This window comes from Eurosta solidaginis, chromosome 3 (assembly GCF_040869045.1).
Source record: "Eurosta solidaginis isolate ZX-2024a chromosome 3, ASM4086904v1, whole genome shotgun sequence".
Lineage (NCBI taxonomy): Eukaryota > Metazoa > Arthropoda > Insecta > Diptera > Tephritidae > Eurosta > Eurosta solidaginis.
This window is the reverse complement of record NC_090321.1, coordinates 255,839,221-255,866,714: the sequence shown is the minus strand read 5'-3', so window position 1 is coordinate 255,866,714 and position 27,494 is coordinate 255,839,221. Positions and strand designations below refer to the sequence as shown.

At 35.9% G+C, this 27,494-nt stretch overlaps 1 protein-coding gene and 1 long non-coding RNA gene across 4 annotated transcripts in view; both read left to right on the top strand.

Annotated features, from left to right (window-relative positions):
- The window catches only part of atos (atossa), a 519,662-nt gene that overhangs the window by 79,708 nt on the left and 412,460 nt on the right, over positions 1-27,494 (top strand). The gene's annotated exons all lie outside the window — the stretch shown is intronic.
- LOC137247094 (uncharacterized) lies at positions 2,333-2,728 on the top strand. Its single transcript, XR_010951776.1, has 2 exons — positions 2,333-2,543; positions 2,607-2,728. It is a non-coding gene; the product is annotated as an uncharacterized lncRNA (long non-coding RNA).

The window sequence follows — 27,494 nt, the reverse complement described above, 5'->3', positions numbered from 1 at the left end:
GCGACGATTATTAGGAGTTAACCCTAGGTGAAACTAAGCTTTGCATCTGATATGCAGACAAAAGTGTGTCTATTTTATGTATCTCTATTTCTTTTCAGCAGACGCAGCAGTACCAATTCCAAAGACCGGGGCTAGGTTCGAAGCCTCTCTGGAGCAAGTGAACGAGGGACAATCCCTCCGCAAGGAGCTACTCCTGAAAATGTTTGAACAGTCTGCGAGATATTGAGGCAAAACCCTCGGATCTTTCCGAAATGGCCAACACGTTAATTTCCTTAAATACATACAAGCAAACCCTTTCATAAATACTATTTTTTTAAAGCGAAAAATCAAGCTTTTTAAAGTAAGAACACCGGCGTACGCCGGCGCGCCGCACACGCCGCCGCCGCTGGTATATAATAGAGCCTGCGCCGCCGCCGCCGATTAAGTGATCGGCGTAAACCTCTAGTAGGTACCCCAAATGATCCCGAAATAGCCCCGAAATGACCCCGTCCGGATCCCGGACGGATCACGAAAACTATACAGAAATGATGCCGAAAGGGTCCCCAAATGATTCCGTATTAGTCGAGAAGAAGTCCCGAAATGACCCCGACGGGATCCCGGACGGATCCCGAAAACCATCCAGAAATGATGCCGGAAGAGCCCTAAATGATCCCGAAAAAGTCCCCAAATGACCCCGACATACTCCAGAAAAAGCTCCGAAATGGCTCCGAGGGGATCCACGACGGATCGCGAAAACTATAGAAAAATGATTCCGGAAGGATCCCAAAATGATCCCGAAATAGTCCGGAAATGACTCAGATGGGATCCCGCACAGATCCAGAAATGATTCCGGAAGGGTCCAAAAACTATCCCGGAAAAGTAACAAAAAATCTCGAAGTGGCTCCTATGGCATCCCGGACGGACCCAGAAATTATCCAGAAATGATGCCGGAAAGGTCCCCAAATGATCCCCTAATAGTCCCGAAATTGCCCTGATGGGATCCCGGACGGGTCCCGAAAACCATCCAGAAATGATGCCGAAAGGGTTCCCAAATGATCCCGTATTAGTTGCGAAAAAGTCCCGAAATGACCCCGACGGGATCCCGGACGGATCCCGAAAACCATCCAGAAATGATGCCGAAAGGGTTCCCGAATGATCCCGTATTAGTCGCGAAAAAGTCCCGAAATGACCCCGACGGGATCCCGGGCGGATCACGAAAACCATCCAGAAATGATGCCGAAAGGATCCCCAAATGATTCCGTATTAGTCGCGAAAAAGTCCCGGAATGAGCCCGACGGGATGCCGGACGAATCCCGAAGACCATCTAGAAATGATGCCTAAAGGGACCCAAAATAACCCCGAAAAAGTCCCGTAATGATCCCGGAAACCATCAAGAATTTATCTCTCGAAGGTACGCTGGGCTGTTGGCTGGGAAATTTATATAATCACTTTGCATATTTTTTCCAAAAAAAAATTACTCAAGTCGTTTCAAATTATTTTCAAGTTGTTAAAAAAAGCAAAAAAAAGTACCGATTTTTTTAAAAATTTTATATTGCGATTGGCTGAAAGAATAAGCGAAATCAGTGATGCAAAATCCTTTAGTAGGTTCTAGAGGCATAAACACTCCTTTGAAATGTTTTTTACCTCATACTTAAGTTGAGAATATATGTACGTTTGAGAAGGGTTTGAAGTTTAAATATCACCTACACGTTACGGCTCCTTTTACAACCCAGCCAACATTTTTTGAAAATTTTGATCAAAAAATATTTAAATATCATACCCCAAGATGATTAAAAACGTTCAAATTTAAAAGCATTTTCTGTTCGAAAATTTACGTAACGTCGGGAGAAAAATGTACCATAAATATGATTATTCTTGACTAATCATTTATGATTCATATTTCGAAACGCTTTTTATTCGTATTTGATATCATTGTAAAATTTAAATTTAATTGTTTTAGAGTAATATTTGACTGCTTTTCACAGCCATTTTCTGATCATATTCGTGAACATATTTCAATCGTTTTGGTTGAGATTTTTGAATCAGTTTTGAATGCGATTATGATGCATTTATTCTTCATATCTCATTCAAAATAAGATACTACATAATACTTTTATTTCATCAGGGGAAGAAAGCATGCGGAAGTGAGCTATTTGAACCACAGGTCACTCGTAAACAAACTTGACCGATATACACCTACGACTACAACATTCAACATCAGCTATGATCGTCAACATCTTAAAATACGATACGGTACGGGATGTTGAAGACATATCCAGGTACATATGTCAAGAGAGTTTCACTTACCTGGTCAAATAGCTCACAACTTTTATATTGTCCAACTATTCAGCCCTATTCTGCATTTCGACTTGGATTGGAATTTTTTCGATTTGGCAATTTTGGTATTCTGTGTTCCAATCTCTTTCGATCCAACTTCGAATCGTTCGATTTTGTGTATTCTGCATTTCGATCGTAGTTCCGTTTTTCTAAGTTGCAAATTAGTTGGCGGAAAAATATTTTCTTTTTAGTTTTTTATTAATTTATAACAGAATTTTAGCAAAAATGTAAGTAAAACTTTTTGAGAAACGTAAAAGGCTTGATGATGATTGTTTTTTATATGTTTCCAGGCCAAAAACAACATGTCGATGTCGAAGTCCCTGGACGTATTTGCTCCGCAAAAGTATCTAACACATACTTGAAAGCATCCTTATTAAGTCGAAAATTTTTTGTAACCTAAATAAGAAACTAAGTCATTAAACTTTACCACTTTTATGTTAAATTTCTTGCAATTCGTCACTCATCTCAAATGGATTACACAAATCTCGCAATATTTGCCTTTCGATTCTCGCCTGGCCATTTTCGTATGCGTTGCTTTCCAACTCAACAAATAATGCCGCGGCTGTTGATTCCATTATAATAGACAGCTATAATTTGTGTCTGTTGTTGTTGCTGTTGTAGCGATAAGGTTGCTCCCCGAAGGATTTGGGGAGTGTTATCGATGTAATGGTCCTTTGTCGGATACAGATCCGGTACGCTCCGGTACCACAGCACCATTAAGGTGCTAGCCCGACCATCTCGGGAACGATTTATGTGGCCACATTAAACCTTCAGGTCATCCTCTCCCTCCCCACCCCCAAGTTCCATGAGGAGCTTGGGGTCGCCAGAGCCTCGTCTGATAGTGAAACAGGAGTGGCCGCGGATAGATAAGGTTGACAATTGGGTTTGGAGAAGCTGTATATTGCGCTGGCAACCTGAATAGTTGCGTTACACAGCCCCTTGAATCTGGAATTTTAGTCGCCTCTTACGACAGGCATACCTACCTCGGGAATATTCTGACCCCCTAACCCGCTGGGGTATTTATGTCTGTTGTTGTTGTTGTTGTTGTAGCGATAAGGTTGCTCCCCGAAGGCTTTGGGAGTGTTATCGATGTGATGGTCCTTTGCCGGATACAAATCCGGTACCATAGCACCATTAAGGTGCTAGCCCGACCATCTCGGGAACGATTTATGTGGCCACATTAAACCTTCAGGCCATCCCCTCCCTCCCCACCCCCAAGTTCCATGAGGAGCTTGGGGCGCCAGAGCCTCGTCTGTTAGTGAAACAGGATTCGCCGCGGATAGGTGAGGTTGACAATTAGGTTTGGAGAAGCTATATATTGCGCTGGCAACCTGAAGGGTTGCGCTACACACCCCTTGAATCTGGTATTTTAGTCGCCTCTTACGACAGGCATACCTACCGCGGGTATATTCTTACCCCCTTACCCGCTGGGGGTATTTATGTCTGTTCGTTGGGTCCAGTTATATGCCAAAGCAAGCTGCCGGAGTAGAGGAAGTTGAAGCGAAAACGTAAACAATCCTTGCGGAAAGAACAAATAAATCTTCATAGAGTATTTTAGGCCACTGCAATGAAACTAGCATCCATAAAATTCAGAAAATGTCAGCTATATTCGTGTAGGAATCCGTTTTAACAAAACTTGGTGGCCACGGCGTGGAATTGGCCAAAAGAACGACAAAAACACACTTACAATTATGAAAGCACTTCACTCAAAAAAATATAACACTGCGGCAATATATTCTATTCCTTTTTTTGTACAAAATGGCTTGGATAATAAAATATAAACGTTTTTGAGTGTTTTTTACAAATTTTCTTTAATTTATTTTGTTCCAATGTTCACACATTCCGTACAAACAGCTGCTTTCGAAAACTCATTTGCTCTTCCTCTTCTCGTTACGATTCCGTCGTAATGCAGAATACCAAACTTCGATTTGAGCGGAGCGTAGAACGGGAACGTAATCGAAATGCAGAATAGGGGTGATTATATATTTTCGGGGAAGCCGAAGGTAGAGAAATAGTTGGGGAAATCTTCGGGCACGAGCAGCATTTGCATTGCATTGTCTTAAAGAATGTCTTAGTAATAAAAATTTTAAATACATATTTTTTCTGAACTTCATGATTGAAAAAATGTGTGTATGTGAAAAAAAAAGATTTTCAATAAAAAGTAAAATTTTAACAAGTATAAAACTCATTATTCAGTCAACAAATATAGTCAGAAAAGATTCAGAAAGGTGAATTAAAAATGATTATAAATTTTTTATCACCTAAAGTAAACATCTTTGATTCAAATATGATTCCAAAATTCGATTGAAAAACTATATTCAGTTTTTGATCATCAAAGGTAAGCATATTTGATTATTTTTTTGTTGGTTTTTATGAAATATTAAAATGTAATCATCAAAGGACTTCAAAATTGATTCCAAAAAGTGATCGAAAAATGCTTTTCAATTTTTGATCATCAAAAGTATTCATATTTGATTATTTGTTTTGTTCAATTGTATGATAACTCATTATTTAGTCAGAAAGAGTAATCTAATTGTATTCATATGTAGGGAAATTGAAAATTTAATCATCTAAATGCTGAGTGGGAAATGTGAATACGTAGGCACATATATGTATTTACCAGGTGAGTCTTTGTCCTTCGCAAGAACACTCAAAGTGGTAAAGCAAAAGTTTTCCCAAGACAGTGGAAAAAATGACCGTGTGTGCTACTACCCTAACGAAGTGGGAGTCGAACTAGTCTGAAAACTGAAACTACGCGGTCATCCATAATGAGCTCTTATATCGTTTGGCCGGAAAACAGCAGTAAACATCATTCAACTTAAAATCGGTCGACTTTAATTCTAAAATATCGTTTTGATTTAACGAAGACTATTGAAATCAATGATGTGAACACAAACGTCTAAAAACTCTGGTCTACATTTTAAAAATTTTATCCAGGGTCCTTGTAAAATTTTAATTATATAGATGCGCCGAGGATTATACGATTTTCACCCATTACGCAATGACGGCATCCTTGGCCGAACTCCCTAAAGTTTCAATTTGTTTCTCTGGTGTAGCTCGGCAAAAGCATCCGTTGGAAAGTCTTCGCAGCTACACCTAGAGCTTCTATGAAAATGACGTCGGCGAAGGTATGAGTCGCAGTCCTATAGCTTCTGTGCTGGAATATGGTGTGAGGGTCAGAAGGCCTGGTAGCGACTGGTGGTCGGGATTGCTACTGTTTGCACATCGGGAATTGTAGCTCTAAAAACAGCCGAAAAAACTGGAGGCGCCCTGTGCCACGAGTTTCATGAGTATTAATAGACCATTAATAGCAACCGTAAGTCGACTTTGTGCGTGGCTGCCAAGGAGCCACAAATGATTTAAAGAATTTGTGTTCGCGACGATTATTAGGAGTTAACCCTAGGTGAAACTAAGCTTTGCATGGGATATGCAGACAAAAGTGTGTCTATTTTATGTATCTCTATTTCTTTTCAGCAGACGCAGCAGTACCAATTCCAAAGACCGGGGCTAGGTTCGAAGCCTCTCTGGAGCAAGTGAACGAGGGACAATCCCTCCGCAAGGAGCTACTCCTGAAAATGTTTGAACAGTCTGCGAGATATTGAGGCAAAACCCTCGGATCTTTCCGAAATGGCCAACACGTTGATTTCCTTAAATACATACAAGCAAACCCTTTCATAAATACTATTTTTTTAAAGCGAAAAATCAAGCCTTTTAAAGGAAGAACACCGGCGTACGCCGGCGCGCCGCACACGCCGCCGCCGCTGGTATATAATAGAGCCTGCGCCGCCGCCGCCGATTAAGTGATCGGCGTAAACCTCTAGTAGGTACCCCAAATGATCCCGAAATAGCCCCGAAATGACCCCGTCCGGATCCCGGACGGATCACGAAAACTATACAGAAATGATGCCGAAAGGGTCCCCAAATGATTCCGTATTAGTCGAGAAAAAGTCCCGAAATGACCCCGACGGGATCCCGGACGGATCCCGAAAACCATCCAGAAATGATGCCGGAAGAGCCCTAAATGATCCCGAAAAAGTCCCCAAATGACCCCGACATACTCCAGAAAAAGCTCCGAAATGGCTCCGAGGGGATCCACGACGGATCGCGAAAACTATAGAGGAATGATTCCGGAAGGATCCCAAAATGATCCCGAAATAGTCCGGAAATGACTCAGATGGGATCCCGCACAGATCCAGAAATGATTCCGGAAGGGTCCAAAAACTATCCCGGAAAAGTAACAAAAAATCTCGAAGTGGCTCCTATGGCATCCCGGACGGACCCAGAAATTATCCAGAAATGATGCCGGAAAGGTCCCCAAATGATCCCCTAATAGTCCCGAAATTGCCCTGATGGGATCCCGGACGGGTCCCGAAAACCATCCAGAAATGATGCCGAAAGGGTTCCCAAATGATCCCGTATTAGTTGCGAAAAAGTCCCGAAATGACCCCGACGGGATCTCGGACGGATCCCGAAAACCATCCAGAAATGATGCCGAAAGGGTTCCCGAATGATCCCGTATTAGTCGCGAAAAAGTCCCGAAATGACCCCGACGGGATCCCGGGCGGATCCCGAAAACCATCCAGAAATGATGCCGGAAGAGCCCCCAAATGATCCCGAAAAAGTCCCCAAATTACCCCGACGAGATCCCGGACGGAACCCGAAAACCATCCAGAAATGATGCCGAAAGGATCCCCAAATGATTCCGTATTAGTCGCGAAAAAGTCCCGAAATGAGCCCGACGGGATGCCGGACGAATCCCGAAGACCATCTAGAAATGATGCCTAAAGGGACCCAAAATAACCCCGAAAAAGTCCCGTAATGATCCCGGAAACCATCAAGAATTTATCTCTCGAAGGTACGCAAATGATCCCAAAAGTACCCCGACGGGATCCCGGACGGATCCCGAAAACCATCCAGAAATGATGTCGGAAGGGTCCCCAAATGAGCGCGAAATAGTCCCGAAATGATTCCGGAATAGTCCGGAAAATGTCCCAAAATAACCCCGACGGGATCCCGGATGGATCCCGAAAACTATAGAGAAATGATCCCGGAAGGGTCCCAAAATGATCCCGAAATAGTCCCGAAAAAGTCCCGAAATTACCCCGGCGGGATCCCGGACCGATCCCGAAAACCATCCAGAAATGATCCCGGAAGGGTCTCGATATGACCTTTACGGGATTACAAATAAGGTGAAGCTAATTATAAAACCATGTTAATAATGCAGCAAGCGCATTGGAGCGAATGAAAAGTTACATAGAAACATACAGGTAAAGCTAATAAAAGCGTGCTAATAAAAAAAATTGATGGAGGGCGGATGGCGGGAGTAGAAGGAGAGGACACTGATCGTTCCTCCAAAATTGTCTATATCTCGATCTGTATGTGCCAGATACCAAAAACTATTGATTTAGGAGAAAATTTATATTGAGTTATAACAATTTATAGATTTTACTCCAGAGGGTTAGATAAAGGGGGGGGGGCGGAGGGTGTCACTGCTTACTCTGTAAGCCCTCGACTTATTTGACCCCTTGAGTCTGTGATATTGGTGAAGGCCAGTATACGTAAAGTTATAATGTGTAAAAATTATTAAAACCCCACCCCTCTTTCCATGTTCGAAAAAAATTTCGCTAGTAGACTACTGTCTGTGTCCCAAATTCCATCAAAATACGTGTAGCCATTCTGGCGTGATTCAGTCGCAAAGACGAAAAAATATAATAATATAGGGGGCGGCAACCACGCCCCTTTTAAAAAATATATAGCTAGTAGATCCTTCTAGACTATTGGCTATATGTGTGCAAAATTTCATCCAAATCGGTCCAGCCGTTCTTGCGTGATTGAGTCACAAAGACAAACGTCTGGACAAACATCCAAACTTTCCCATTTATAATATAAGATTAGATTCATTGTTTCAAATTTTTCTGTACTGTTCTTATACAAAATCATTTATCATTTTTGTCAAAGAAAAATTCTGTCACGCGAGAATGTTTACATTAAATAATATAATGAATTGATATACTTGTATACGCTAGCAATCGAAATGTAATCACACTTATCTTCTGTAAATTTTTTTTGAAGAGCTTCATATCTCTCAATATTCCTTTTCTGAATGGATAGAAAGTTTTTTCTGCAAGCAGAGTGATAGCCATGAATACCGTCATCGAGACGATCAGGAAGAATAACATCCTTCTATTTCATGTGCAATTCTATTCGGATACTCAATTTTTCTCTGCATTGCTCAAGATTTTCTTCGGTAAAATTCAAAACTTTATCAGACACTTCATTACAATTGAAAACACACGTCAATTTCGAACTCATTTCTACATTTGCACAATCGAAATTAAAGAAGAAGCACACGAAATTTGCTGCTACAGCCACAGAGTTACACTCCAAATTACCTCTGCGAGAATATACCTGATCATAGATGAATGGATTTGGGACGCTTTGTTTCGAAAGAGCACTGTCAAAATGCACATTTTTGTCAATGATGTCACTGCAAACAAAAATTAATAGATCTGAATATGGGGATTTTTGACATACATTTCGGCGATTTTATAGTTTCAATTATTTAATAAAATGATTGTCGAAAAATATTCATTTCTTTAAACTTATTTTGCAATAATACGACTAGTTAGAGTTAAATATAAACAAATCTAAGTAAAACTTACATTTTAATTAAATTAATCATAATAGCCGCGCGCCGCTGGCCGACGCTCACGCCTACTCTCGTCGATATCTCGGGATTGCTCCCATATTATCTTCTGGCATTTTACAGGAACTCTTTTCAAAGCATAATAAATAAATAATAAGATTGCCAGAAGTGTCCCTCAACATGTAAATTTTGCAAAATTTTCGCAACTTGGTCGACTTCTGGCAACCATTTTGCTTCCACTTACCGAATACCTCAACAAGTTTTCAGCCTTGTCCGTTAACAGTTTTTTAAGAAAAGAAAAAAAACCCATCTTTATCCGCCCGCCAACGCATACAGTTTCCAGTGCCCGTTCTGGCGGTCGGGCTTTCGGTCTGCCCTTACTAATGGAACATTTTCCAGGTGAGATATTCCTTGGACCAAGTCATGTTGCTATCTCAGTAGCCAGCTCTTAGACTATGCGCTTTGTTCTCTGATCTCATATTACATACAAACAAATTAAGCGCAGTGTTAACACTTTTCGGAGTAATATCTAAACTAATTTTGAAGTCAACGCTGTTGCTCGTTGTATTGAGTAATGGCAGATTGAACAGTAAGTCGCTGCGACGTGGTGGTAGCGTGATCCGCCTTTCCTGGGTTAAGATTTTTTTTCAGCACTTCTTGGGAGTGAAGCTCATTTTATCTTGGTTTGAGAATTATTCATTTTTATTTTCGATATTCAAAAGTAAAAACTTCTATGAATTTTTTAACTGGTACTACGCAAACCAATGTCGAAAGGGTTTTCGAAAAAATTTTACTAAATTTCCGAACTTTTTATTTAAGGTTTTCTGAATTTTTTCGAGCACGTTTTTTCAGATTGGTTTGCAAAGTTGCAGTTAAAAAATTGGTAGAAGTTTCTTCTTAAATTATCGAAATAAAAAAAATGTAATTGATTAAATTTGATTGAAATTGCCACTGCTACTTTTGTGTGCGCTGCTGTATATTTTTTAGTTGCGTGTAGAAAACTTTTGGCAGTAACATGGAAAACTTTCTACGTTTTCTATGATTCTAGAGAGAGGCAAACCCCTAACTGATTAAAAGAAAATGTCGTCACTCGCACACTTTCAAAAGTTTTGAATTTCAAGGGGGTGTTTTATTTGAAATAATTCTTTTTCAATTAAAAAGGGCAAAAAATACATTTTAAACCGTAAATTTATTCAAAACTTTCCACTCCAAAATGGACCAACGAACCAAATGCAGTCGGAAAGGACTATTTTTGGTGCTAATGGGCCAAAGTGGCAACCGTGCTTATATACAATTTCAAATATTTATCTTAATTATAAATAATAGTTATCACAAAAACTGATAGATAAAACCAGTGCTTCTCTTAATAACTCTTCTTTTTCTAAAGTACTAAGTGGGGGAACCGCAAAAAATGTTGCACAAACAAAACTTCAACTCAACACAGACATTAGCAAAATATCACCAATAAACAGATAAATATCCAAAGAGTAGTAAACAAAGCCTGAATGAATCGCTTCTGATTGGGTGAGTGAAGCGCCACCAGTTTTAGCGACATATTCCACCCAGCAAATAAAAGTTTCGAGCGCAAAACGGACAAAAAATAAAAGAGATCAATATTTAGAATTCTGGAATTGCTGCTATGAACGAGAATAACGAAGACACATCCTGTAATAAACTATAATCTTGGGAACACGAAATGTTACGGTACTAGTTTCAAGAAACATTCTAAAAAACATCGGATAACTAATTGATAATGCCATAACAATTTAGCTTAGCACTCAAAATATCAATACCAATTTTACGAGACAGAAATGTTTTCTAAACTGAAGTACACCGCCAGCACTGGAACACATAGAGCACGCAGCGTAAGCACCTGGTCAGTGCAAAAAGTTCCCTGTTTCTTGTTCTTCCAGTCCTTCCAAACTACTTCTTTGGTTTAAAAAAAATGTATCTATTAAATTGATTTTCAAATTTTGAGTATCCAATAGTTTTGTTTCATCATTATTAAGTACCAGACATGTTTAGAGCGATATATGGAACGAGTACCAAATCAATACCTACTTACACTATTTTATCGTGATTCTACTTAGAAGAGAACCCGATAACTAGCATAAACAAGATTTAAAAGGCGAACTAGCTCAAGGTACCAACGAATGATTGAAGTAGGTTTCAGAAAAAGTTTCATTGCATATATATCATCTTTCATGAACCTGAAGGGACTGAAACATGTTTCCCTAACTTTGCGACGACAATATTAAAGAAATCATTCGAATGAAATATATTAAAACGGAGCAAAATTAATATAAAACGAGTAAAATTATTAAAGGCACAGAGAAGAATTTCAGCTGAGATATATGAATGGCCGGCGTTAAATAGGGGATTAAGAGTGAATAAAAACAAAATATATAAAATGTCCGTTAAAGTGCAGTAAAAAAAGGCAGTAAAAACAGGATTATTGTTTTTCCCCACGACTCCTAAACCGCAGTGAACCTAAACTGTCCCGAAACAGTGTCGAAATAATTCTGAAGCTTTCCTGAAATGATACCTAAAATAATCCCGCAGTGATTCTTGAAATTGTTCCAATTTGGTCCCGAAGCAGCCTCAAAATGATTCCGGTAATACAATTTGAATTGATCTTGTAATAGTCCTATAATGGGCTCGAAATAGTCTCGAAAAGATAAAGACGTTGTCCCGAAATAATACCTAAATTAACCCAAACGGATCCTAAAATTGTTGTCTATCGGTGCTAAAATGGTTTCGAAGTGGTCTCGAAATTATCTAAATGTTGTTTTGAAACAATACCTAAACAATTCAAAGTGATCCTGTAATCGTTTCGGGTTGGTTCCGAAATAGTCTTAAAATAATTCCAAAACTCCTCAAACTGATTCCGCTAATATTTTCGGAGTGATACTGTAACAGTCCTATAGTGGGTTCGAAATAGTCTCGAAAAGATAAAGACGTCCCGAAATGTTACCTAGAACAACCCCGAAGTAATCCTTAAATTGCTCCAAATCGACCCCGAAACAATATCGAAATGATCTAGAAGTTTTCCCGAAACGATGCTTAAAATAATCTCAAAGTGATCCTGAAATTGTTCCAACTCGGTCCCGAAACAGTCTCGAAATGATTCTGAAGTTTTCCCGACACAATACCTAAAATAACCCAGCAGTGATGCTGAAATTGTTCAAAATCGGTCCCGAAATAGTCTCAAAATGAATTCGAAAATAGTCCCGAAGTAATCCCGTAAATTATCTAGAGTTGTTCCTAAATGATATTATCTTAAATAATACCGAAGTAAACCTGAAATGAACCTGTAACTCTTGCAAAATGGTTCCGAAATAGTTTCTAAATAAGCCTGAAACTGTCCCAAAGTGATACCTAATATAATACCGAAGTGATCATGAAATTGTTCCAAAGTGGTCCTAAAAAGTCTCGAAATCATTCCGAAAATAATCCTGAAGTTATCTTGGAATTGCATCGAAATAATCCTGAAGTCTACATGAAACAGTCCAGAATTAATTCCAAAATGGTCCAAGAATATGCGATACAATTCCATACCATTCAAAATCAAAGCTGGTACTTATTAGTTGAATTGCACAACCATCCCTTCCTGATGAGTCCCTCTTTTATTGCATGAACCGATGTGTCCAAGTGATATACAGATAATTCAAAACAACACCCATACCACGACACATTAATGCTTCCGCATTTATAAATTGATCACCATATAAAGGAGTAACGACCATAGGTACACCATAATGTACAGCTTCAGTATTACCAATTACCGCCATGTGACATAAAAGCTTTAACATTCGGATGACAAAGTATCTCAAGTTGAGGCAACCATTTGTTTATATACAAATTATTTGGTTTATTAGTCAATATTGTATTTTTTCATTTCCAGAGCACGCGCTGTTTCAGACGTCTCACGGCGTGTACAATTGCTTCACGTTTATCTTGTGGTAAAGTTTAGGCCCGTATCATAGAACCTAAACTAATGTAGACCACGCCATGTTTAGCTTCATGGAGGAATTTTTGTAGTTCGGCGTTCAATGCTTTAGGTTTTCGAATATGTAATCCACTTACTTCGATAACAGAGGGTGGAAGAGGTTTTACGCCCTTCAATGAAAACTGTGCATTTGCAAAGAGCCCAGCTGTCTTTTTAGGCCAATTCACCAACAGAAGGTATATTCTGACCAAAAAATCTCTTTTGTACCATGGCATCGGCAATGGGTATGCTGTGGTACCTAGAATAGAATGGAGGAAGAGACGTAAGTCAAGTCGGTATTTAAATCCAGATCAACGACTACTTAGTTGTTAAGAAAATTTATTAAGTAATGGTTGAACCAATTGTCAAGACGCTCCATAAAGCCCATCCGATCTGATAGTGCCGCGAAGAGATTCGTCATTGAAGAGGCAACATAGGGCAGCTGAAAATAATTTGAAAAAGTCTTTGAATTTCAATCTATTTTCAGAACACTATCATTGCAGTATTCTTTAATGGGATATTATTTTTCAAATAAGGAATCTAATTGGGAATGAGTTCTTGGACGATTCGCATATCCAAAGATTTCCCAATTTGTTCCTTTGAAGATATAATTTGCCTATAATCTCATCTTGTTTCGCAAATGAGTACCAGATTACAAATTACAAATTAGCTTTTATGGATAGGCTTACAATATATATCTGTGGAGTTTTGACAAAACAACTTATCTCAAGATAGGAAATATTTTAGATATTAATTGCATGTAATTTTGTCAATTGGTATGCATATTTTGGTCTTACTGGTTTATTTCTATGATGTTTAGTTAGAAAGTTACAGTATCCTAAAAATCATTTTAACTAATTTTTTTTCCAAACTGCGTCGGTGAAAACAACTTTTCTCAGTTAAGTCGAAAAACTCAAAAAACTTCAATTAATTGTAATCATTGTAGTTTTCCTATAACAACTTATTTCGATTTAAGGCGGCCATGAAAATAAAAATCGTATTTCACAAAGCAACCTTTTTCAAAATAAATTGTTATGCCAAATTACCATAAATTTTTTTTGGCAACTTATATTGAAATAGGTTGTTTTGTGAAATTAGTATCGGGGTAATTTTGAAAAAACAAGACGTCTTATTTTGAAATACGTGCCTTTGTAAAAGTGAAAAGAGTGTTCAATATATTTTTTATCTATAAATGAGTGCTTTTGCCAAGTGCTGTATTGAAAAAATTTCAAAAATAAGTGATTTCGGTTACAATAAAACCATTAAAACTAAATATGCAAAGGGGACGCCAGATGGCAGATATGGCTAGGAAAGTGTCTAAAAATACAAATCTAGTTAATTTATCAGATCCAAGTGTGTCAAAGCCATATTTTCATGATGATGGATTAGTGGTAGAGCCACTACCTAATGAGACAATGACATCTTTTGATACTGGTGTTATTGATATACTAAATTCATATAACGTGCAACAACAAAATACGAAAAACAGTGAAAGTGATACAGAAAATCCAGAATCTTGTTATAATGAAGATATTTTTTATGAGACAGATTTTCTTTACTCGGATTATATACCATCTACTCTGTCGAATTTGAGTTCTACTTCGGAGAATATCGAAGACAGATCAGTAGTCGCAAGTTATAGTACTAATTGGGATCTACCCGAAGAAAATGATTCTCCCCAAGAATGAAGGAAATGAAAAAACTTAATAAGCAAAATAAAAAAATGGGTAAAGAGTACTATACTAATAAAAAAAAAAAATTCCAGCTAAACAATTTGAAAGGTTAAAAAAATGCCGCAGGAACTGTCACTTAAAACTAAACTTTGACCAGCAGAAAACCCTTTTTAAAAATTATTGGAGTTTGGGGGACTACACTAAACGCCGACAATTTGTATCAAGTTTAATTGAAGTTGAGGCGAAACATTCTGAAACTTTTCGAAAATGAGCAAATCCTCGAGATCGCAAATATAACTATTTGTATCACTTTGAGATCAGTTCCGCAAGCCATCGGGTATGTAAAATGTGTTTCTTAAAAATATTTGGGAAAAACCGAGCAAATGATCAAAACAGTAATCAAATACAAAGTTCAGCTGGAGTGTGGTGGACTTATTACGGGGGATCGCCGCGGAAAACACGCTCCATCACACAAACTCTCAATCGAAAAGCATAATGAAGTTTTGGAGCACATAAGCAGCATACCAACATATCAAAGTCATTACAGCCGTAGACAGACCAACATGTTGTACTTCCAAAGTTATCTCAATATTTCGAAGTTATACAATCTGTATGCGGAAAAATTTGATGATCCAGTTTCAAAATCGAAATATTGTGAAATTTTTCGTTCTTTGAATATCAAATTTAAAAAGCCGCAGCTTGATTTGTGCAACACTTGCGAAAAGTTTATGTTGCAAATACAAAATTCTTTGGACGCCGAAGAAAAATCTAGTCTTAAATCACTACAAAAAGAGCATCAGGACCAAGCAGACTTTGCCTATAGCTGTAAGAAAGCCGATAAACAACTTTCTGTAGCCGACAAAACTGTCATGATGTTTTCAATGGATTTACAACAATGTTTGCCGACTCCACATATAAATGCATCAATGTTTTTTTACAAGCGTCCGTTATGAACATATAATTTCACAATGCATGAGGGATCTACAAACAAAGCCCATTGTTTCATTTGGAATGAGACAATCGCAAAGAGGGGATATAGGGTCGTGTATTTTTAAATGCCTTTCAACGGTACCTCCGATGGTCAAACACATTATTTTATATAGTGACTCATGTCCTGGGCAAAATCGCAATGCCAATATCTGTGCAATGTTCCAAATGGTTTTAAAAGCACAACTATTGAAATTATTGACCACAAATTTCTTGTAGTTGGTCACACCCATATGGAATGTGACACAGTACATGCCCAAATCGAAAAAAAGAAAAAAATTCTTCAGGATCTATCCAACATCCACATGATTGGGCAAACCTTATCACAGCTGCGAACAAAAAGTATATCGATCACGAACTAAAACAAAACGACTTCTTTGATTTTTCCGGCTTGTTAAAAAATAACTTTAATTGGAAAACAACAAATAGCTCAGGTACACACATACTTTATTTTATCAAAGTCTGAGTGAAAAATCATTTTAGGTCTGCTGGCGTTTCGAGAAGGTTCTATCGCAGTAATCTACTATACTATATCTGTATATCTTTAAAGAACTTTATGAGGATTTTCTTAGCGCCCTATGCCAGTATTTTTTTAATAACACCGTATTTTTTTCAGCATAAGCTCAAAACATTATCCACTAAAATATGGGATTTATAGAAAAATTCTGAGATAGAGCTTTATTAAACGTTTTTCTTAGATTTATTCGTTTTCGAACTTGCAGCGAAGATAGATTGATAATACATTCAGACTTCGATAATATCTGTAAAACTATGCGAAGTCGTTTTACTTTTACAAATCTGTTAAGCATTATCATATTATCATAAGTTATAGTAGAAAATATTTTCCCCGGGTTCACAAGTTGTCAAAAATGGATTTAAAAAATGGAATAAGCAGCACACTGCAAAAACTTCTTTTTGAAATAGTCATAAATAGAAGTTTTCAAACCCGGAGGCAGCATTTTAAACTTTTGATGATATGTATACATATATACTTCATTTATTCACTTTTAAATTATGTTTTCCCACAGGCGAGAAATTCGAATAGAAAAAGATACGCTGGTTGCGGTATAAAAAGTCTACACCAGGCGTATTGCATTATAAGAATTCCTTTGACTGTAATGAAAGTTTCAAGGAGTAAAATATTAATCAAAGACGACGAAAAAATTTGGATTTTTCGTTAAATAATTGCTACGCAGGACCCCTGGCTATTTCTTCCAGCAAGAAGAAAGACTTGTTGGATGTGTTACCTTTTATAAATACAGAGTTCCACTGTTACTACAAAAATTTAAAAGTTTAAGGCGATTGCGAAGTGGAAGTAGACTCAGATATTGATGAAATCGAAGAAAATGAATAACGAGATTTTAATAATAATAATAAAATTTTATATTTTAAATAAATGCATATTTAACTATTCATAAAAGTTATTGGATTTCCATAAAAATATACTATGTGTTTTTTACGTTTCACCTTATTTCACACATTTGTATGTATCCATGAAAAAGACAATTTTGTCTCCAAAGCTCTCAGCTGAGTATGTAATGTTCGTTTACATCTGAACTTAGCATTCCTTACTTGTTTTAATTAAAGTTTGTAACGGTAATGTGAACTAAAACTAAAAATATGGCTGGGATATGGTTTTTTCCCTACAAATTGGCGGACGGGACCTACATGTTTTATGCCAACCCCGAACGGCATCAGCAAGGCAGATGAATTTTCACTGAGAAGCTTTTTATGGCAGAAACACAATCGGAGTGATTGCCAAATACTACCGAAACCCCTTATTTCTTAAATTTTGATGTTGCACTGCCCGGGGCGTGAACCCAGGATCTTCGGTGTGGTAGGCGGCGTACGCTGCCATCACACCACTGTATGCTTATTTTCCATGATTTAATATCATGCTTGGCGGCCACCGTGGTGTGATGGTAGCGTGCTCCGCCTATCACACCGTATGCCCTGGGTTCAACTCCCGGACAAAGCAACATCAAAATTGTAGAAATAAGGTTTTTCAATTAGAAGAAAATTTTTCTAAGCGGGGTCGCCCCTCGGCAGTGTCTGGCAAGCGCTCCCGAGTGTATTTCTGCCATGAAAAGCTCTCAGCGAAAACTCATCTGCCTTGCAGATGCCGTTCGGAGTCGGCATAAAACATGTAGGTCCCGTCCGGCCAATTTGTAGGGAAAAATCAAGAGGAGCACGACGCAAATTGGAAGAGAAGCTCGGCCTTAGATCTCTTCGGAGGTTATCGCGCCCTACATTTATTTTATTTTTAATATCATGCTCATAAATGTGCTATTTATTTAGTACATATGTATGTACTTTCGCATTGTTTGTTTATTTGTCTGTCAAGCGATCTGCAACATATTGTAACCACAGCCACATACAAACTAGTGAAATTTGTTGGTTTGTTTATTGTTAGATAATTTTTGCACAACAAGAAACTTTTGTTTTCATTTTTCATTTGTATGTGTTTACAGTGCTGCAATTTATGATTTTTCTTCCAAGATTTAAAATGGATTTATAAATTAGTAGGAAATCATAAAGTTGGCGCATTAAGGAATTTATGATATGTTTGAGGAATACATTTTTACTTCCTTTATATTAGGTCGGCTTTGTCCGCTTTTCATACAAATCTTGCAATCGATTTTTAAATAATTTCTCATTGAGCTACAAACGTGAAACTTTACACATAGGTTAGAACACCGTGACAAAGCAACAAAAGGGAAAAAAATCCGTTAGGTGGCGCACGGATCGAAATAATTAAATAAGAATTTGAAAATTTTCAAACCAGCTTTTAAGTAACTTCTCAATGAGCTAGAGACTTGAAATTTCAAGCTAAATTCAGAGGTCGATGACAGCCGATGACACGATACAAAAAGAACCGCTAGGGGGCGCACGGGATGAGATATTTAGAAAAATCGTATGAAACGGAAGGAATTTCGAGATTGATTTTATGTAAGTTCTCATTGAGCTACAAGCGTAAAACTTCACAGATTAGATAAAATGCGAAGAAAATTTAGGAAATGGAGAAAAAAATTCCGTTAGGTGGCGCACGGATCGAAATATTTAGATAAGAATTTGAAAATTTGCTGTTTTGAGATCGATTTTAAAGTAACTTCTCATTGAGCTACAAACATGAAACCTCAGAGACAGGTTAAGACACCGTGACAAAGGGGCAAAAGGAAGAAAAAATTCCGTTAGGTGGGGCACGGATCGAAAAACTTAGATAATAATTTGGAAATTTGAAACCGGGTTTTAAGTAGCTTAATTCAGAGGTCGATGACTGCCGATGACACAATACAAGAAGTTTCAGTAGGGGGCGCACGGACTGAGATATTTAGAAAAAAACAAACGGAACGGAATGAATTTTGGGACTGATTTTTATGCAAGTTCTCATTGAGATACAAGCGTAAAACTTAACAGATAGGTTAAGACACCGAGAAAATGTACGAAAAGGAGAAAAAAAAAGTTTTAAGCACTTCCTTTATATAAATGGACAAAAATCAGCGAAAAATTTCTCCTTATATAAAGACATATTCTTGCTAAACTTTGATTTTTAAATTTTGACATAGAAATTGCAAAAATATTTATGGAAGTAAAAATATAAAAGTGGAGCGCAATTGATTGACTAATAATATCTCTTTTCCTACCAACTTTCCAATCCAAGTAATGTGCGCTCCACTTTTATATTTTTACTTCTCATAAATATTTTTGCAATTTCTATGTCAAAATTTAAAAACTAAAGTTTAGCAAGAATATGTCTTTATATAAGGAGACATTTTTCGCTGAAAGTTTTCCATTTATATAAAGGAAGTGCTTAAAATTTTTTTTATTTTATTTTTATTTCTGTTCCATATCTAAAACTTTTAGTATTATAAACGCTACAATATAAATGGTATAAATGGGAGATGAGAAGAAAGTTGCGAGGGGGATTTTATTACTGAGCACAATAAATAATTTTCGTAACTAAAACATCGATCTCGATATATTCCTACGCTTTCTTGAGCGAAAAAGAGGCACTCATGATTAATTGAAGGAAAGCGGACTTTTAAATATGATTTGTATAGCGCCACCTAGTGAGTTTTTCTGCTAAACGAACCAGCGCCACTGCATAAGTTTTGGTAGGGTTTAAAGATTTACTCATGTGGAACGGCTTGAAGGTTTGATGATAAACGATGCTGTCATCGGATAAAGAGTCAGCTGATTTGCGCATTTGCAACCACGCCACTGTTGGCAGCCATAATTTCGAAATAGTAAAAGACTTCGTTTATTTGGGATCCAGAATCAAAACAATCAACAACATCACCTCTGAAATCCAGCGAAAAATAACGCTTGCTCAAGAATGCTACTTTGGACTATGCAGGCAAACGAAAAGTTAAATCCTGTCTCCTCAAACTAGAATCATGATCTGCAAGTGACTTATCGTAACTTAATAGCGTGGGGGTGATGAGCACGATACCTCAATCCCTGAGCTTGGAAAATCATGCTAATTCCGTCCATAACAACCCTACCAAAAATCGTGCGATTAATCCCCAAAGAGATTGGTCTCCGATTGATCTATTTTTTCTACATTTGGTCATAACTGATTTTCTTTAGTCTCTTTCGGGTACAGTTGGAATTAGTCAGTTTGAAATCAATGGGGGCTCCATGAAAAATCACCGCAGCGAAATTAGTAAAGTAAAAAAAAAAAGATTACAGGTGCTTGAATCGAATTATTTATGAAAAATGCGGAACCCTATACCGAACCTAAATTACGAGGCCTTAACGACTACGCCGGAGTTAGGGTTACATTTTCGGAGAATATATTTTATTCCTTTTTGGAAAGCGGGCAAACAACTTACATCAAATAGGTTTGGTGGCTTGGCAAACTATTCGATTGTGTTTCTGCTATGAAAAATGCGACTAGTCCCTATTAGAGTCCTTATTGAATCGAAAGGGACTGGTCTCCATATGTTCTCTATCTCTTCATAGGCCATGCTCAAACAAAAGGGAACAGTTCAACTCATACAAAGAGATCAAAACTGGCATTGGTTGCATTCTCCTTTGCGACCCATCCCGGATTCATCCTAGACTAATCGCATTTTTTGCAGGGAAGCGAGAATGTCAATATCAATGCAAGGTACATCTATCGAATCGCAGGAAAGCCTAAGACTATTGTCTAAAACTTTATCAATGCCGTTGAAGATCTGGTAAGGCTACCATCCACTAGATCGCCATGGTAAGCCACAATCAGCGGTAGTGGTATTGGGGAAGGAAAAGACTGCAACAGATTCGAAACGTGAAAGAAGACCTGGCTAAATTAGCATAAGCGGTTGCGCACGCGCCAATTGATGAATGAATGCATTCGGTTGTTGGAAGGTGTACCCAATTTTTTAATAGAATGCAATAAATCTAACAAAAATCCTTCCCAAACCTATTTGTTTTTTCTTTTACTTAAAGCCCACAACGAAAACGGATATCATGGATATAAAGAATTAGCCAAATAAGGCTTTATTATTTACTTATCATATTAGAATTCACAAACTCTTGTGCAAAAACTAAAAATGTCTGCTATTTATACATTTGTTTTCTGATTAAACGCCACGTCTCAAGTTGTCGCTTCCTTCCTGCCATGCGCAGCCTTTGTGATAGAAAGTTAAATGATTGTCACTGTTGTATGGGGTTGTTGTAAAATTTGTACAAACTGTTACGGCGGATATAGTATCCGCTTTATTATTTTTATACTCAGAGTGCTTTGCACACCGAGTATATCAACTTTGATTGGGCAACGGTTGCTTGTACAGGTATAAAGGAATCGAGATAGATATAGACTTCCATACATCAAAATCATCAATATCGAAAAAAAATTTGATTGAGCCATGTCCGTCCGTCCGTCCGTCTGTCCGTTAACACGATAACTTAAGTAAATATTGAGATATCTTCACCAAATTTGGTACACGAGCTTATATGTACCCAGAATAGATTGGTATTGAAAAGGAGCGAAATCGGATGACAACCACGCCCACTTTTTATATATATAACATTTTGGAAAACAAAAACCTGATTATTAGTTAATAATACACCTAGAATGTTGAAATTTGACGTGTGGACTGATATTGAGACTCTTGATAAAAATTTGAAAAAATTTTTTTTAAATGGGCGTGGCACCGCCCACTTGTGATAAAATCAATCTTACAAATATTATTAATCATAAATCAAAAATCGTTAAACCTATCGTAACAAAATTCTGCAGAGAGGTTGCCTTTCCTATAAGGAATGCTTTGAAGAAAAAATTACGAAATCGGTTAAGGACCACGCTCACTGTTATATAAAAGGTTTTTAAAAGGATCGTGGACGAATAAAATAAGCTATATCTTTGCAAAAAAGAGCTTTATATCAATGGTATTTCATTTCCCAAATGTATTTATAACAGCAAATAGGAAAAACTGCAAATTTTAAAAAATGGGCGTGGCACCGCCTCTTTTATGACTAAGCAATTTTCTATGTAGCGGGAGCCATAACTCGAAGAAAAATTAACGGATCGTAATAAAATTTGGTACACAAATTTTCCCTAAAGCAGGAAATATTTTTAGAAAAAATGGACGAGATCGGTTGAAGACCACGCCCACTTTTATATAAAAGATGTTTAAAAGGGTCGTAGACGAATAAAATAAGCTATATCTTAGCGAAAAAGAGCCATGTATCAATAGAATTTTACTTTCTAAATTGAATTATAACATTAAATTGGAAAACACACATTTTTTAAAATGGGCGTGGCACCGCCTCTTATGACTAAGCAATTTTCTATGTATCGGGAGCCATAACTCGAAGAAAAATTAACATATCATAGTGAAATTGTGTACAGATATTTTCCTTATACCAGAAAATATTTCTAGTAAAAATGGACGGGATCGGTTAAAAACCACGGCAACTTAGATATAAAACAAGTTTAAAAGGGTCGTAGACTAGAATAATAAGCTATAACTTAGCAAAAAATTGTTTTGAGTCAATGATATTTCACTTATCAAGTTTTATTGTAAGAGGAAAGAGACATTTTTTAAACGGGCGGTGCCACGTGTTATGTAGAAAAGTAATTTATCTGAAATGAAATGTGCAATTGAAGCTCACACCTTTACTTGTTTGTTATACATTTTATAGTGCTTCTTAATTATCATATTTCTAAGTGTTACGGCAGATATAGTTTTGTTGTTCTTATTAATTAGGTGTTTAGAATTTTAGCACACACTTTCACCAGAAAACTTAAGCTTAAATGGGCCGAGTGTTGTATAACTCTAACTGGAATTGAGAAGTGTTTTTGTTTTGTCTACTTCCTTAAGTCCTATGGAAACGTAATTGCTTATATTGTTTGCAAAAAATTTAACTAATTAAGTGCACGCTTTGTACATATCATAAAAATATAAAGCTCTTGTGACAAGAAATTTCTAAGAAAATGTTGTTTTTAAAGATTTTGTTGTTCTTATTAATTAGGTGTTTAGAATTTTAGCACACACTTTCACCAGAAAACTTAAGCTTAAATGGGCCGAGTGTTGTATAACTCTAACTGGAATTGAGAAGTGTTTTTGTTTTGTCTACTTCCTTAAGTCTTATGGAAACGTAATTGCTTATATTGTTTGGAAAAAATTGAACTAATTAAGTGCACGCTTTGTACATATCATAAAAATATAAAGCTGTTGTAACAAGAAATTTCTAAGAAAATGTTGTTTTTAAAGATTTTATTGTTCTTATTAATTAGGTGTTTAGAATTTTAGCACACACTTTCACCAGAAAACTTAAGCTTAAATGGGCCGAGTGTTGTATAACTCTAACTGGAATTGAGAAGTGTTTTTGTTTTGTCTACTTCCTTAAGTCCTATGGAAACGTAATTGCTTATATTGTTTGCAAAAAATTGAACTAATTAAGTGCACGCTTTGTACATATCATAAAAATATAAAGCTCTTGTGACAAGAAATTTCTAAGAAAATGTTGTTTTTAAAGATTTTGTTGTTCTTATTAATTAGGTGTTTAGAATTTTAGCACACACTTTCACCAGAAAACTTAAGCTTAAATGGGCCGAGTGTTGTATAACTCTAACTGGAATTGAGAAGTGTTTTTGTTTTGTCTACTTCCTTAAGTCTTATGGAAACGTAATTGCTTATATTGTTTGGAAAAAATTGAACTAATTAAGTGCACGCTTTCTACATATCATAAAAATATAAAGCTCTTGTAACAAAAAATTTCTAAGAAAATGTTGTTTTTAAAGATTTTATTGTTCTTATTAATTAGGTGTTTAGAATTTTAGCACACACTTTCACCAGAAAACTTAAGCTTAAATGGGCCGAATGTTGTATAACTCTAACTGGAATTGAGAAGTGTTTTTGTTTTGTCTACTTCCTTAAGTCCTATGGAAACGTAATTGCTTATATTGTTTGCAAAAAATTGAACTAATTAAGTGCACGCTTTGTACATATCATAAAAATATAAAGCTCTTGTGACAAGAAATTTCTAAGAAAATGTTGTTTTTAAAGATTTTATTGTTCTTATTAATTAGGTGTTTAGAATTTTAGCACACACTTTCACCAGAAAACTTAAGCTTAAATGGGCCGAGTGTTGTATAACTCTAACTGGAATTGAGAAGTGTTTTTGTTTTGTCTACTTCCTTAAGTCCTATGGAAACGTAATTGCTTATATTGTTTGGAAAAAATTGAACTAATTAAGTGCACGCTTTGTACATATCATAAAAATATAAAGCTCTTGTGACAAGAAATTTCTAAGAAAATGTTGTTTTTAAAGATTTTGTTGTTCTTATTAATTAGGTGTTTAGAATTTTAGCACACACTTTCACCAGAAAACTTAAGCTTAAATGGGCCGAGTGTTGTATAACTCTAACTGGAATTGAGAAGTGTTTTTGTTTTGTCTACTTCCTTAAGTCTTATGGAAACGTAATTGCTTATATTGTTTGGAAAAATTTGAACTAATTAAGTACACGCTTTGTACATATCATAAAAATATAAAGCTCTTGTGACAAGAAATTTCTAAGAAAATGTTGTTTTTAAAGATTTTATTGTTCTTATTAATTAGGTGTTTAGAATTTTAGCACACACTTTCACCAGAAAACTTAAGCTTAAATGGGCCGAGTGTTGTATAACTCTAACTGGAATTGAGAAGTGTTTTTGTTTTGTCTACTTCCTTAAGTCTTATGGAAACGTAATTGCTTATATTGTTTGGAAAAAATTGAACTAATTAAGTGCACGCTTTGTACATATCATAAAAATATAAAGCTCTTGTGACAAGAAATTTCTAAGAAAATGTTGTTTTTAAAGATTTTATTGTTCTTATTAATTAGGTGTTTAGAATTTTAGCACACACTTTCACCAGAAAACTTAAGCTTAAATGGGCCGAGTGTTGTATAACTCTAACTGGAATTGAGAAGTGTTTTTGTTTTGTCTACTTCCTTAAGTCTTATGGAAACGTAATTGCTTATATTGTTTGGAAAAAATTGAACTAATTAAGTGCACGCTTTGTACATATCATAAAAATATAAAGCTCTTGTAACAAGAAATTTCTAAGAAAATGTTGTTTTTAAAGATTTTATTGTTCTTATTAATTAGTGTTTAGAATTTTAGGACACACTTTCACCAGAAAACTTAAGCTTAAATGGGCCGAGTGTTGTATAACTCTAACTGGAATTGAGAAGTGGTTTTGTTTTGTCTACTTCCTTAAGTCCTATGGAAACGTAATTGCGTATATTGTTTGGAAAAAATTGAACTAATTAAGTGCACGCTTTGTACATATCATAAAAATATAAAGCTCTTGTAACAAGAAATTTCTAAAAAAATGTTGTTTTTAAAGATTTTGTTGTTCTTATTAATTAGGTGTTTAGAATTTTAGCACACACTTTCACCAGAAAACTTAAGCTTAAATGGGCCGAGTGTTGTATAACTCTAACTGGAATTGAGAAGTGTTTTTGTTTTGTCTACTTCCTTAAGTCTTATGGAAACGTAATTGCTTATATTGTTTGGAAAAAATTGAACTAATTAAGTACACGCTTTGTACATATCATAAAAATATAAAGCTCTTGTAACAAGAAATTTCTAAAAAAATGTTGTTTTTAAAGATTTTATTGTTCTTATTAATTAGGTGTTTAGAACTTTAGCACACACTTTCACCAGAAAACTTAAGCTTAAATGGGCCGAGTGTTGTATAACTCTAACTGGAATTGAGAAGTGTTTTTGTTTTGTCTACTTCCTTAAGTCTTATGGAAACGTAATTGCTTATATTGTTTGGAAAAAATTGAACTAATTAAGTACACGCTTTGTACATATCATAAAAATATAAAGCTCTTGTAACAAGAAATTTCTAAAAAAATGTTGTTTTTAAAGATTTTATTGTTCTTATTAATTAGGTGTTTAGAATTTTAGCACACACTTTCACCAGAAAACTTAAGCTTAAATGGGCCGAGTGTTGTATAACTCTAACTGGAATTGAGAAGTGTTTTTGTTTTGTCTACTTCCTTAAGTCTTATGGAAACGTAATTGCTTATATTGTTTGGAAAAAATTGAACTAATTAAGTACACGCTTTGTACATATCATAAAAATATAAAGCTCTTGTAACAAGAAATTTCTAAAAAAATGTTGTTTTTAAAGATTTTATTGTTCTTATTAATTAGGTGTTTAGAATTTTAGCACACACTTTCACCAGAAAACTTAAGCTTAAATGGGCCGAGTGTTGTATAACTCTAACTGGAATTGAGAAGTGTTTTTGTTTTGTCTACTTCCTTAAGTCTTATGGAAACGTAATTGCTTATATTGTTTGGAAAAAATTGAACTAATTAAGTACACGCTTTGTACATATCATAAAAATATAAAGCTCTTGTAACAAGAAATTTCTAAAAAAATGTTGTTTTTAAAGATTTTATTGTTCTTATTAATTAGGTGTTTAGAATTTTAGGACACACTTTCACCAGAAAACTTAAGCTTAAATGGGCCGAGTGTTGTATAACTCTAACTGGAATTGAGAAGTGTTTTTGTTTTGTCTACTTCCTTAAGTCTTATGGAAACGTAATTGCTTATATTGTTTGGAAAAAATTGAACTAATTAAGTACACGCTTTGTACATATCATAAAAATATAAAGCTCTTGTAACAAGAACTTTCTAAAAAAATGTTGTTTTTAAAGATTTTATTGTTCTTATTAATTAGGTGTTTAGAATTTTAGGACACACTTTCACCAGAAAACTTAAGCTTAAATGGGCCGAGTGTTGTATAACTCTAACTGGAATTGAGAAGTGGTTTTGTTTTGTCTACTTCCTTAAGTCCTATGGAAACGTAATTGCCTATATTGTTTGGAAAAAATTGAACTAATTAAGTACACGCTTTGTACATATCATAAAAATATAAAGCTCTTGTAACAAGAAATTTCTAAAAAAATGTTGTTTTTAAAGATTTTATTGTTCTTATTAATTAGGTGTTTAGAACTTTAGCACACACTTTCACCAGAAAACTTAAGCTTAAATGGGCCGAGTGTTGTATAACTCTAACTGGAATTGAGAAGTGGTTTTGTTTTGTCTACTTCCTTAAGTCCTATGGAAACGTAATTGCCTATATTGTTTGGAAAAAATTGAACTAATTAAGTACACGCTTTGTACATATCATAAAAATATAAAGCTCTTGTAACAAGAAATTTCTAAAAAAATGTTGTTTTTAAAGATTTTATTGTTCTTATTAATTAGGTGTTTAGAATTTTAGGACACACTTTCACCAGAAAACTTAAGCTTAAATGGGCCGAGTGTTGTATAACTCTAACTGGAATTGAGAAGTGTTTTTGTTTTGTCTACTTCCTTAAGTCTTATGGAAACGTAATTGCTTATATTGTTTGGAAAAAATTGAACTAATTAAGTACACGCTTTGTACATA